General features: G+C 50.0%; 1 protein-coding gene across 1 annotated transcript in view; it reads left to right on the forward strand.

Moving 5' to 3' along the window:
• Window positions 1-300: 300 nt before the first annotated feature.
• The window catches only part of FANCC (Fanconi anemia complementation group C), a 261505-nt gene continuing 250665 nt past the window's right edge, over window positions 301-11140 (forward strand). The window contains exon 1 of the mRNA XM_003783068.3: window positions 301-499. The gene's annotated coding sequence lies outside the window, so the exon portion shown is untranslated. The remainder of the gene's footprint in view (window positions 500-11140) is intronic.

An 11140-nucleotide genomic window follows, 5' to 3' on the forward strand; every position in this document is an offset into this window, starting at 1 on the left:
CTATTTTACCTCCTCTGCATTTTGAACAGATCTTAAAATAATCGGGCAACAACAGGATCGAAAACCTCAGGATTTTTGTCCCTGCGGGCCTTGCTGCGGGCTTGTTCTCGCCGGGACTTTCACACAGGTCTAGAGAAGACTTGACCAGCCCTCCGGGCCCCAACTGGCCTCTAGCCCACCCCAACCGGGCCGACTTCCGCCCGAGCCTGGGCTGCGCTCCACCCCGCCCCCAAGGGCCCCAGATTCGTCGGAATTTTCCCGCGATGCCGCGGGAGCGCGCGGGGCTTCTAGCCAGGCCCCAGAGTGCACCGCGAGATCGTGTGCCCGCGCGCGCGCGCGCGACTCCACTGCCGAGCGACCGCGGGAAAATTCCAAAAAGTCAAAACAAAACAAAAAGCCAGCACAAGGTAAAGCCAAATTTCAAGCCACAGAACCCGGGCAGTGGCTTCCTTTCTGCTTTTGCCCAAACTGCTGAAGCAGCTCTAGCGTGGACCACCCGGTAAGAGCCCGCAGAATGAAAGGAAGGCGGTAGCATCCCGCGGGGGTCTGACCGACACGTCAGCTGGAGGCGGGGGTGATGGGGCAGAAAGAGGGAAGACTCGCGAGAACGTCCGTCGCGCTCTTGCGCGTCGAGGTGGGTGAGCGGGGCTCTAGTCCGGTGCTTGGGCTGAGGGGCGGAGGGGCGGTGGGGAGCGGCGGGGGTGGTGCCAGTCCATGGGGGCGGGACCATCGAGAAGGCGGACCTGCCGGTGAGGGGCGTGGCCTGGGGGGGCGGGGCGAGCCCAGAGGCTGCAGCCACGGAGGGGTCACGAGGAAGGGAACCTCCAGAGCGGTGGGAGCTGGGGGTTGGCGTTTTGGTTCTTTTTGTTCTTTAAGCGCAGGCAGCTATCTCTTCTTAAAAGGAGAGGAGCAAAGGTGAATTTCTTTGCCCCGGATCCGTGGGAGTTGTGAAAAGCTCGCCTCTTTTGACTCATTACCCACTACAGCTGGCCTTATCTTTGCCTCATCCCCTCACCCCCTACCCCTGCCCGCCGCCAGGGCTCCAGGAGCGGGTGAGGATCAATTAGGGTAGCCCGGGGCGCAGCTCTTGTCCTCCCGGCGTCCGCCGGGAGCGATTCTCATGAGCGATTGTCTCCCCATACTTCTTTATTTGAACGCGAGGCCAAGTCGCTTTCAAAGCCCTTGAGAAATTTTTTGGGGTGCTTTATGTTTGTTGGGTTGCTCATTTGTGTTTTTAGGTGGGTTTATAAATGAACCCCCTATGGTTTTGTATGTGTTAGCGCTCTGGAGAGGAAAACGATTTGGAGTTTTTGAAACATGAGAAGCTTGGGACCAGAATCTTAAGGAAAGAGGCCAAGGAATTTTCCAGCAAAGACCTGTATGTGCCTGGGCTTTTGTTCTGATGTGAAACTTGGAAAACTCGTGGGCTCCTAATTTTATTCTAACCTGTGTCCCATTTAATGCATCTAAACTGTGATATGATTGACTTACCATTATCAAATGAGCAGAGCATTTTGGGGCCACCCAACTATAGCTATTTATGGATGTCACTCAACTTTAGTGATACGCTGCAGAGAACATTTTCTCATTACTCTCCTCAAGGGTTGTTACAAATGATAGAATTCATACCATGTGTTGGGATCATTCATTACATAAGCTTAGATAGAAAACATGTTCATTGTGACTTCATCCATTAAACTTGATGTTTCGATGTAATGTAATCTGGTACAACCAGATTCACGTGGAAGTAAACACGCACATTACTCATGTATGAGAAAGACTTCATTGAACAAGAAGTTTTTTTTTTGCTAGTTGTATCAAGGCCTCTTTCACCTCCCCCAAGAGCAAATCCTGGTTCTTTAGAAGTGGACCAGTCACACTGAGGTGTATTATGAATTTTAATTTATCTTTTTTAATTTGGTCATACTCCTCTTGATTTTTTGAAAAACATTTACTAAAGCCGCCGAAAAGAAAGGCAAACACTAATGGTCTTTTTTGTTCTGTCCTTTAATAGAAAGCATTAGTTTGATTCATTGGCTGGATGTGGAAGATGTGTTGCTGCATGTATGTGAAATTGCATGTACATTTTAAAACAAATGATACTTTTAACCAGTTCCACATTTCAGCAAGTAGTTCCAGTAACAAATATACAAATTTTGTATTTATGAAAACCAGCTACAGAGAGGCCAGCCTGGCTAGTAGAAAGTTGGATTGATTATGTAAGCCACAGAGAGAGCCAGAGGAATCTCAAATGAGTGGCAGTTCCAAGTTAGTAGTGGTAGAACCTCAAATCAAGCTAGAAATCAGCACCAAATGGTTTTTAAAAAAATCTTATTATAGGTGGGGATATGTATCGTCTGTCTTGTTTATGGATCCTGAATGATTTTTTTAATATGAAAGAACACTTATAGGAGAAGTACATTTAATTTGCAGTGTTCTTTAAAAAACTCTGTAGAAATAGAGAAGGAAAAATAAAAAGATAGTGTAAATCCATTTTTTTTTTTTTTTTTTTTGAGACAGAGAGCCTGGGTAGAGTGTCATGGCATCATAGCTCACAGCAACCTCCAATTCCTGGGCTCAAGTGATTCTCCCAAGTAGCTGGGACTACAAGCACCTGCCACAACGCCTGGCTATTTTTTGGTTGCAGCTGTCATTGATGTTTGGCGGCCTGGGCTGGATTCGAACCTGCCAGTTCAGGTGTATGTGGCTGGTGCCTGAGCCGCATGAGCCACAGGAGCTGAGCCTAGATAGTGTAAATCTTGAATGTTTTGTTTTGTTTTTAACTAATACCTTTTTTGAAGGGAGATGGAAGACTTGGTTTACAGAGTTATGTGGGCCATTCTGTTTGGTTCTTCATAAATTCTCCTGGGTGCATAGAAATCACTTCCCTGTTAAGAGTTGTTGTATAGAAGAATCTATAATCTTCCCTCCATAATGCATTCCTGGTGCTTTAGTTTCAAGGAGACAGAGTTCATATAGGGAAATCACCTTTTGAAGCTGTAGACACTGGTTATAAACAATTCTGTGAGTTTGAGTAAATTTAGTACAGTTTTGGAATTGTTTAGTGATTACCAAAATTCAGTTTTAGAATATTTACATCATCTTAATGTTGGACCCAAAACACGGGGTCCGGTTGGGATATAGAGCTACCCCCAAGAAACAGTCACCAGATTCAGTCGATGCAAAACGCAAGAGGTGTTTATTTCTGGCGCGCCAGGGTGCCTCAGCAGCTCACAGAGGAACTGAGAGGACCCCGAAGGGCTGTTACAGGCTGCTTTTATATTCCAGAATAAACTGCTAAACCGGTGGGATAAACTGTCAAAACGGGGGAAGGGAACGGAATGCCGTTGGTAATGCTGTTAGAGGAGGGGCGTTGGTGGGAGTCTGTTGGTAGGTTGAGGACATGGGGAAAGGAAGCAGGGGAGGGGGTCTGATTCAGGGGAAACAGGGAAGGATCATATTCAGGAGGTCTCTTCATTCCCTCCTCTTATCAAGTACCTGGTCTTAATCTTAAGACCCTAGATAAGCATGCTATTGTTGTTGGGCCTGATAGTGCTGAGTGAGTATGAGGGCTTGAGTTATGCTAAGCCTCTCCCAAATAAAAGCAAGCAATCGGAGAAGCACACAAGGGCCGAAAGTAAGGAGGAGCAGGAGGATGAGTAAGGTCCAGCTATAGCAGAAAGGAGAGTAGTTAGCCAAGGGGACTTAGTGAACCATCTCTCAAATAAACCTTGTTGGGACTCTCGGTTATGTTGTCTCTGAGCTAGACGGTCTCTAAGTTTGGACATAGAGTCTCGAACAACCCCGGTGTGATCGGCATAAAAACAGCACTGTTCCTTTAAAGCTGCACACAAGCCTCCTTCCTTCAAAAATAGGAGGTCTAAACCTCTTCTGTTTTGTAAAACTACTTCTGACAGGGAGGTTAAAGATTGCTCTATTTTAGTTATAGACTCTTCTACAGCTTTCAGGTCTTGATCTATAGCTGTCCTTAGCTGGGTGAAATGTTGGTTACCCCGAATGAGGGTCGCTGCTCCGGTACCTACTCCTGCTGAGACTCCAATACCCAGGATCACTGCTAGGGTTAAGGGTACTGGTTCCCGCTTTTGCCTCTGGGAAAAACGGTTGTCGAGAGTGTGTCCAGGGTGCCAGTAAACTCGAGGAAGCACACATACGAGTACACAGAAATCTTGGGACTGGTTAAAAATGGAAGCGGACACACAAGGGGTGAGGCCAGTGTTACAAGCCCACCAGAGGTCTAGAAGTAAGGGATGCAGGAAGGTAGGAGAGGGGGGAACTGATAGGGTAGAGTTGCATAAGTTGGAATAGGGGAGGCTTGGAGTTCCCAAGCAGGTCCCTGAGCCAGATACTTCTGTGAGAATTAATTTTCGATGTTCTCTCCAATTACAGAGGTCGAGGGAAGAAGAGTTGGAAAAATTACCAATGGTGGCTACCCCTTCGTAATATGGGGGGTCCGAGGCCACGCACAGCCAACAGGATTCCGTGAGGTTAGGGTTTGTTAGGTTTAGGACCGTGTAGGTTCCTTGGATTAGATTAAAAATACGGTTGGAAGGGGTGGATACGGGGCTGAGAGGTGAGGGAATATTGTGAAGGGTGTTGTTGTTGGGGTTAGGAGAAATGGTGGAGAGGGTGAGGGCTGCCCGGGGGATGGGGTTCGGGCCTATTTGTACCGGGGGATATGGATCCTTTACCTGGACCCTAATCAGGAAGACGTTCCCTGGGTCTTCATAGGTACTATATAGTCTTATACCCCACCATTTGCCGATTTCCCAACCCTGCATCTGTTCCCCTTTTTCAGTGAATCTAATGCTAACTATGTCACACCTGGGGTTTACTAGGGGGCATCCTTTGCTTGGGCATTTGGTCTTTCGCTTTACTTGAATCAGGTCTCCCTTTTTAGGGGGATCCCACCATATTTGCCCAGTTGAGACACAGTCCCATGAAAAACAAAAATATGAACTCACTCCTCCACACTTATCAGAGAGATGACCAGGATAGACATAGAAAGTCCCCGTCAAATCTGGACGACACCAAAGGGTGGTCCCCAGCAGGTCATGGAGGTCCACTAAAAGTTCTGGGAACCAGGTGCCCGGGGGGTGGATCCCCGGGGTTTAGTTGAGGACTTTCCCTGTGTTGGGATTTATAACTTGCCATGTTAGGTGCATGGGTCAATAAGGGCTAGAAGCAAACAAGGGTAAAAAGGAACAAAGAGTGATCAGGACGGGGAGTATTTTGTCAGTCTTATCTTGAGTGGCTCTGTGGATTTGTGGAGCTGCCACCGTGTTTCGTCTCCCGGTCCTGTGGCTATAGACTGATGAGCAAGTTTGACGTGGGATGCGTGTACCCAAGCTGCAATTCCGTCCACCTTGAGGGCAGTTGGGGTTGTGAGGATCACCGTGTATGGGCCTTTCCACCTGGCCTCGAGTCCTTGAGAGCGATGTCTCCTCACTAGGACAGAGTCTCCTATTTGGAACGGGTGTTTGGCTTCGGAATGGCCCAGCTTGTAGACTTCTGCTAGCGGAGCCCGGACTTGGGCTTGTACAGCTTGGAGCCCCTTGAGCCGAGCCTGGAGGTCTGCATTGGAAGTGGAAGGAATATAAGGGAATTGCATATGTGTTATGGGGGGAGGCCCACCGTACAGGATCTTGTAAGGGGTAAGGTTAAAACGGGAGGGGGTGTTTCTAATCCTAAATAGGACCAGGGGTAGGAGACGTGTCCAGTCTTTAGCGCCAGTCTGTAAGGCTAATTTAGTCAAGGTCTCTTTAATTGTCCTATTTGCTCGTTCTACCTGTCCTGAACTTTGGGGTCTATATGCACAGTGCAATTTCCAATCGATCCCCAATGTCTTGGCCAGTCCCTGACTTACCTGAGAGACAAAAGCCGGCCCATTGTCTGATCCAATTACCTTTGGCAGCCCGAATCGGGGGAAGATGTCTTCAAGGATGGCCTTTCCCACAACATGAGCAGTTTCTCGATGGGTGGGGAAGGCTTCTACCCAACCTGAAAAGGTATCGATGAAGACAAGAAGGTACTGGTACCGGGAGGTTCTGGGAGTGATTTCCGTGAAATCTACCTCCCAGTGAGTTCCCGGTCGGTCTCCCCTGATTCGCACTCCTGGCGTGGCGGAGAGTCCAGGGGAAGGTCGCCCTGCGTTGACCTGTTGGCAGGGGATGCAGGACCTTACCACATGTGAGATGATGGAGGATGCGTTAGGGACGATGAAGTCAGTCCGATCGATGAGCTGTTTTAGCTTTTTCTCTCCAAGATGTGTCCAATTGTGCATCTGCTGAACCATGAGTTTGGCATCCTTTGCCGGGAGGACGATGTTGCCATTTTTTAGAAAAGTTCCTCCATGGAAGGAATAGTGATATTTCACATCCCCTATCTTCTCAGTGTCCTCCATGTCTTTTTGGGTATATTCATACCGTGGAGTTGAGGTAGTCTCTTCAGGCTCAGTGAGAGTGGTCAAAGCAAACGCGGTGTCAACCTCGAGGGCGGCTCGTCGGGCTTCTTGGTCTGCCATCCGATTTCCTATGGCTACCGGAGTGTTTTCTTTCTGGTGTCCTGGGCAGTGGATGATGCTAAGTTGCTTGGGTAGAAACCGTGCATGTAAGAGTGCAAGTATTTCCTGCTTGTTCTTAATTTCTTTACCCTCCGATGTAAGGAGTCCTCTCTGTTCATAGATGCTGCCGTGAAGATGAGCCGTGGCAAAGGCATAGCGGCTATCGGTATAGATGTTGACTCGTTTTCCCTCAGACAATTCTAGGGCTTTTGTTAAAGCTATAAGTTCTGCTTTCTGGGCGGAGGTCCCTGGTGGGAGGGCCTCTGCCCATATAGTCTGAGTCCCATCCACCACCGCTGCCCCAGCTTTCCTGGTACCTTCACGTAGGAAGCTGCTGCCATCTGTGTACCAGGTGTAGTCCGCTTGGGGTAGCGGCTGGTCTTTCAAGTCCTCCCTAGTTCTGTGTACTCTGGCCAGGATTTGTTGGCAGTCATGTGGAACCTGCTGAGAGGGGTCTGGCTCGGGTAGAAGGGTGGCTGGGTTGAGTCCTGATGTCTTACCAAAAGTGATCCGGTCTGGGTTCAGCAGTAGGGCTTGGTAGTGGGTGATTCTAGCATTAGAGAGCCATCGGTCGGGCGGCTGACGGATTACTCCCTCAATGGCATGGGGGGTAATCAGCGTCAGAGGTTGTCCCAGTGTTAACTTGTCAGAGTCTTTGACTAGAAGCGCTGTGGCTGCTATAATGCGGAGACAAGGGGGCCACCCCGCTGCTACTGGATCCAGTTTCTTTGAAAGATAGGCCACAGGCCTTTTCCATGGCCCTATGGTCTGGGTCAGCACTCCTTTTGCCACTCCTCCCCTTTCATCTAAGTACAGGATAAATGGCTTAGTCAGGTCTGGGAGTCCCAATGCCGGTGAGGAGAGTAATGCTTTTTTTTGATTTTATCAAAAGCATCTTGTTGGGCAGGAAGCCATTCGAATGGGGCGGCCGCTCGTGTGAGAGGGTACAAGGGAGCTGCTAATTCAGCAAATCCTGGTATCCAGAGGCGGCAGTAACCTGCTGTTCCTAAGAACTCTCGTACTTCCCGCATTAGTAGGAATGGGTATTTGGGCTACTGTCCTAATCCGTCCCTCCGTAAGCCATCTCTCCCCGTCTCTCAGGGCGTACCCCAGGTATGTTACCTTTTGTTGACAAATCTGGGCTTTTTTTGCAGAAGCTCAGTACCCTAGTCGGCTTAATTCCTGTAGTAAGGCCTCTGTCCCCTGGCGGCAGGATTCTTCACTGGCAGCTGCTAGAAGTAAATCGTCTACATATTGGAGCAGGATAATGTCCGGGTTATGGAGCCGGAACGGGGCGAGGTCTTGGTGCAGTGCCTCATCAAACAAGGTAGGAGAGTTCTTAAATCCTTGTGGTAGTCGAGTCCAGGTCAGTTGGCCCGACACCCCGAGATCTATATCCTTCCACTCAAAAGCAAATAGAGGCTGACTCTGAGTTGCTAAAGTTAGACAGAAGAAGGCATCTTTTAGGTCAAGGACAGTGTACCATTTATGGGAGGGTTTGAGTATGCTCAGCAAGTTGTAAGGGTTTGGCACCATCGGGTGGATATCCATGACCCGTTTATTGACTTCTTGGTGGTCTTGGACTGGCCGATAGTCCTGGGTGCCAGGTTTCTTAACTGGTAACAACGGTGTGTTCCAAGGAGACTGACAGGGCACCAGAACTCTGAGCTTTAGGAATTTTTGGATGTGAGGCCGAATTCCCTCCCTGGCTTCTTGGCTCATAGGATATTGCCGTACCGATATTGGGGTAGCAGTGGGCTTGAGCTGTACAATAATGGGGGGTTGCTGCTGGGCTTTTCCTAACCCGGCCGACTCGGCCCATGCTTGGGGAATTTTCTGGAGCCAATTGTGTGGCAGGGCCCTTTGCTGGGGTGTGTCATATAGTCTATATTCTTCTTGGAGGCTTAAGGTGAGGACTTGTAGAGGGAGCCCCTGTTTGTCAGTCACTTGGGCCCCATCGTCAGAGAAATGGATATGGGCTCCTACTTTTGAGAGGAGATCTCGCCCCAGCAATGGAAAAGGGCACTCTGGGACCAGCAGAAAAGAGTGTGTTACCTTTTTAGTTCCAAGGTCCACAGTGCGTGTTGATGTCCACGGGTGAACTTTACTCCCTGTGGCCCCTTGCACCAGAGAAGTTTTTGATGACATAGGTCCTGAGTAACTAGTCAGGACTGAATGCTGGGCTCCTGTGTCTACTAAAAAGGTGGTTCTTTGTCCCCCTACCAACAAGGTTAGCCGGGGCTCAGGAGGGGGACCTGAGCCCTGACTTCCCTAGTCACTATCTTCTATGGCCAAAATAGGTGTTGGTTTTTTCTTTTTACCAGTGGGTTTAATTGGGCAGTCCTTAACCCAGTGTCCTTTCTTTTTACAATATGCGCATTGATCGTGTTCAACTCTGGGCCGTCTTTGATCTCTCCACTTGTCACCCTGTCCTAACTTTCTGTCTGTATTCTGTATCACTGTGGCCAAGATCTTAGTTAAGTTCTTATCTCTTCTCTTGTCCCTCCTACTCTCCCTCTCTTCTTGTTCCCTAGCCAATCTTATTTCCTTTTCTTCCGGGGTTTCCCTCTTATTGTAGACTTTCTCTGCCTCCCTTATCAAATCTTGTAAAGAGAAAGTCTGCAATCCATCTAGCCGTTGCAGCTTTGCTCGGATGTCTGCTGCAGATTGATCTATATATGACATAGCTATAGTGGCTTTGTGTTCCAGCGCCTCTGGATCGTACGGGGTGTACATCCTAAACCCGTCTAATAATCTTTCCATAAAGGCTGCTGGACTCTCTGTCTGTTCCTGTACTATTGTTCGTACCTTGGCCAAATTAGTGGGGCGTTTTCCAGCCCCTTTGAGACCTGCCAATAACGTCTGGCGGTAGAGACGAAGACGCTCCCTACCGGTACCGGTGTTGAAATCCCAATCTGGCCAGTTAAGAGGGAAAGCGGCATCAATTTCATTGGGGAGTTGTGTAGGTCTCCCATCAGGTCCGGGCACGTGACGTCGTGCCTCCAGGATGACCCGCTGCCTTTCCTCCGTGGTTAGGAGGATCTGAAGGAGCTGTTGGCAGTCATCCCCAGTTGGGCGGTGGGTCAGGAGGATAGACTCTATCAAAGAGGTTAAGGCTTGGGGGTCTTGGGAAAAGGTGGGATTATGGGTCTTCCAATTATATAAATCGGAGGCCGAAAATGGCCAGTAGTACTCCTCATCCCACACCGTCCAGAGAGGGAAAGTGGGAGCTGTCCATCTGTCAACATTCCGGGGGTCGTGATCCCTCCGGAGCCTAAGGCGGGGTGGAGAAGAAGGTGCGGGTCCTGCGGAGGAGGAGGAAGCTGAGGAAGAAGGGGAAGAGGCAGTTGGCGGGTGAGGAGGGGGTCCTTGCAGACGGCAGAAGGGGTTGCGGATACGGTGGGGGGGGGCCTAGAAGGAGAGGGTCTGGTTCGGAATCTGGGAGAACTGGTTTCTGAGGTCGAGTGGTCTCTTCCTCCATTTTGAGAGGGAGAAGGGTAGAAGGAGGAGCAGAGGGGGATGCAGTATGGCTCGTGAGAGGGGACTGGGAGGGGTCCCCAGGGCTGAGGAAGGGTAGAACCCATGCTGGGGGGTTCCTGGTCAAGTCTTCCCAGATGATGATGTAAGCAACTTGGTCAGGGTGGCCTTGAGGCCCTAACTGGAAGATTTTGGACTTGACCTGTAAGATAACTGGCAGAATGAAGGTTCCGCCTCAGGGCCAACCGACATTAAAAGTCGGCCACTCCGAGGAACAGAGAGTCTGCCAGCGGTTCTGGCGCACCTCCACCGAGAGGTTGCGGGCCCTAGCCTTGATGTCCTTCCAATGGGCTAGGGTCAGGGAAAGAGGGGTTGTTAACTGATTACCCATTTTGGGAGGACCGGTCCACACAGAAAAGACCATGAGACAAACGAAAACAATAGACACACACGAAAACAAAAACCGCACGGGCAAACAACAGCGCCACAAAACTGAAATTGATTCAGATGGCAGGGGACGCCTACCTACGGGTTTGAGGAAGCTGACAGAGTTGTCAGCTGCCCTCCAGACGACAGAGAGGTCTCTGTCTACAGGTTTGAGGAGGCTTTCAAGGTCATTAGCCACTTCCCAGGTGTCAGGGAAATCCCTGCTTACAGGTCCGAGAAGGCAGGGCTGGGACTCAAACCCAGGACCACCTGTCCCCTCCAGGCCCACACAAAAAGACAGACACAAAACAGTGATACTGACTCACGGAGGCAGGGCTGGGCTTCTAACCCAGGATCCCCCTGTCCCGTACGAAAATGGCGCCACTAACTCACGGAGGCAGGGCTGGGCTTCTAACCCAGGGTCACCCCTGTCCCGTACACTTAACGAATTCACAACAGACAAAACGGCGCCACAGAACCGCGGAGATGCAGGACTGGGACTTTAACCCAGGATCCCTGCCGGGGACTGGACAGGACTGGGGTCTGGAACAGGACAGGACTGGGACTTTAACCCAGGATCCCTGTCGTGGCGGTGGGGCACCCGCCCATACAGAATTTGTAAACTGACAGCGTCAGCCGCCCTCCGGGTGGGGGTCT

This window comes from Otolemur garnettii, unplaced genomic scaffold (genome assembly GCF_000181295.1).
Source record: "Otolemur garnettii isolate 467f Iridium unplaced genomic scaffold, OtoGar3 scaffold00006, whole genome shotgun sequence".
NCBI lineage: Eukaryota > Metazoa > Chordata > Mammalia > Primates > Galagidae > Otolemur > Otolemur garnettii.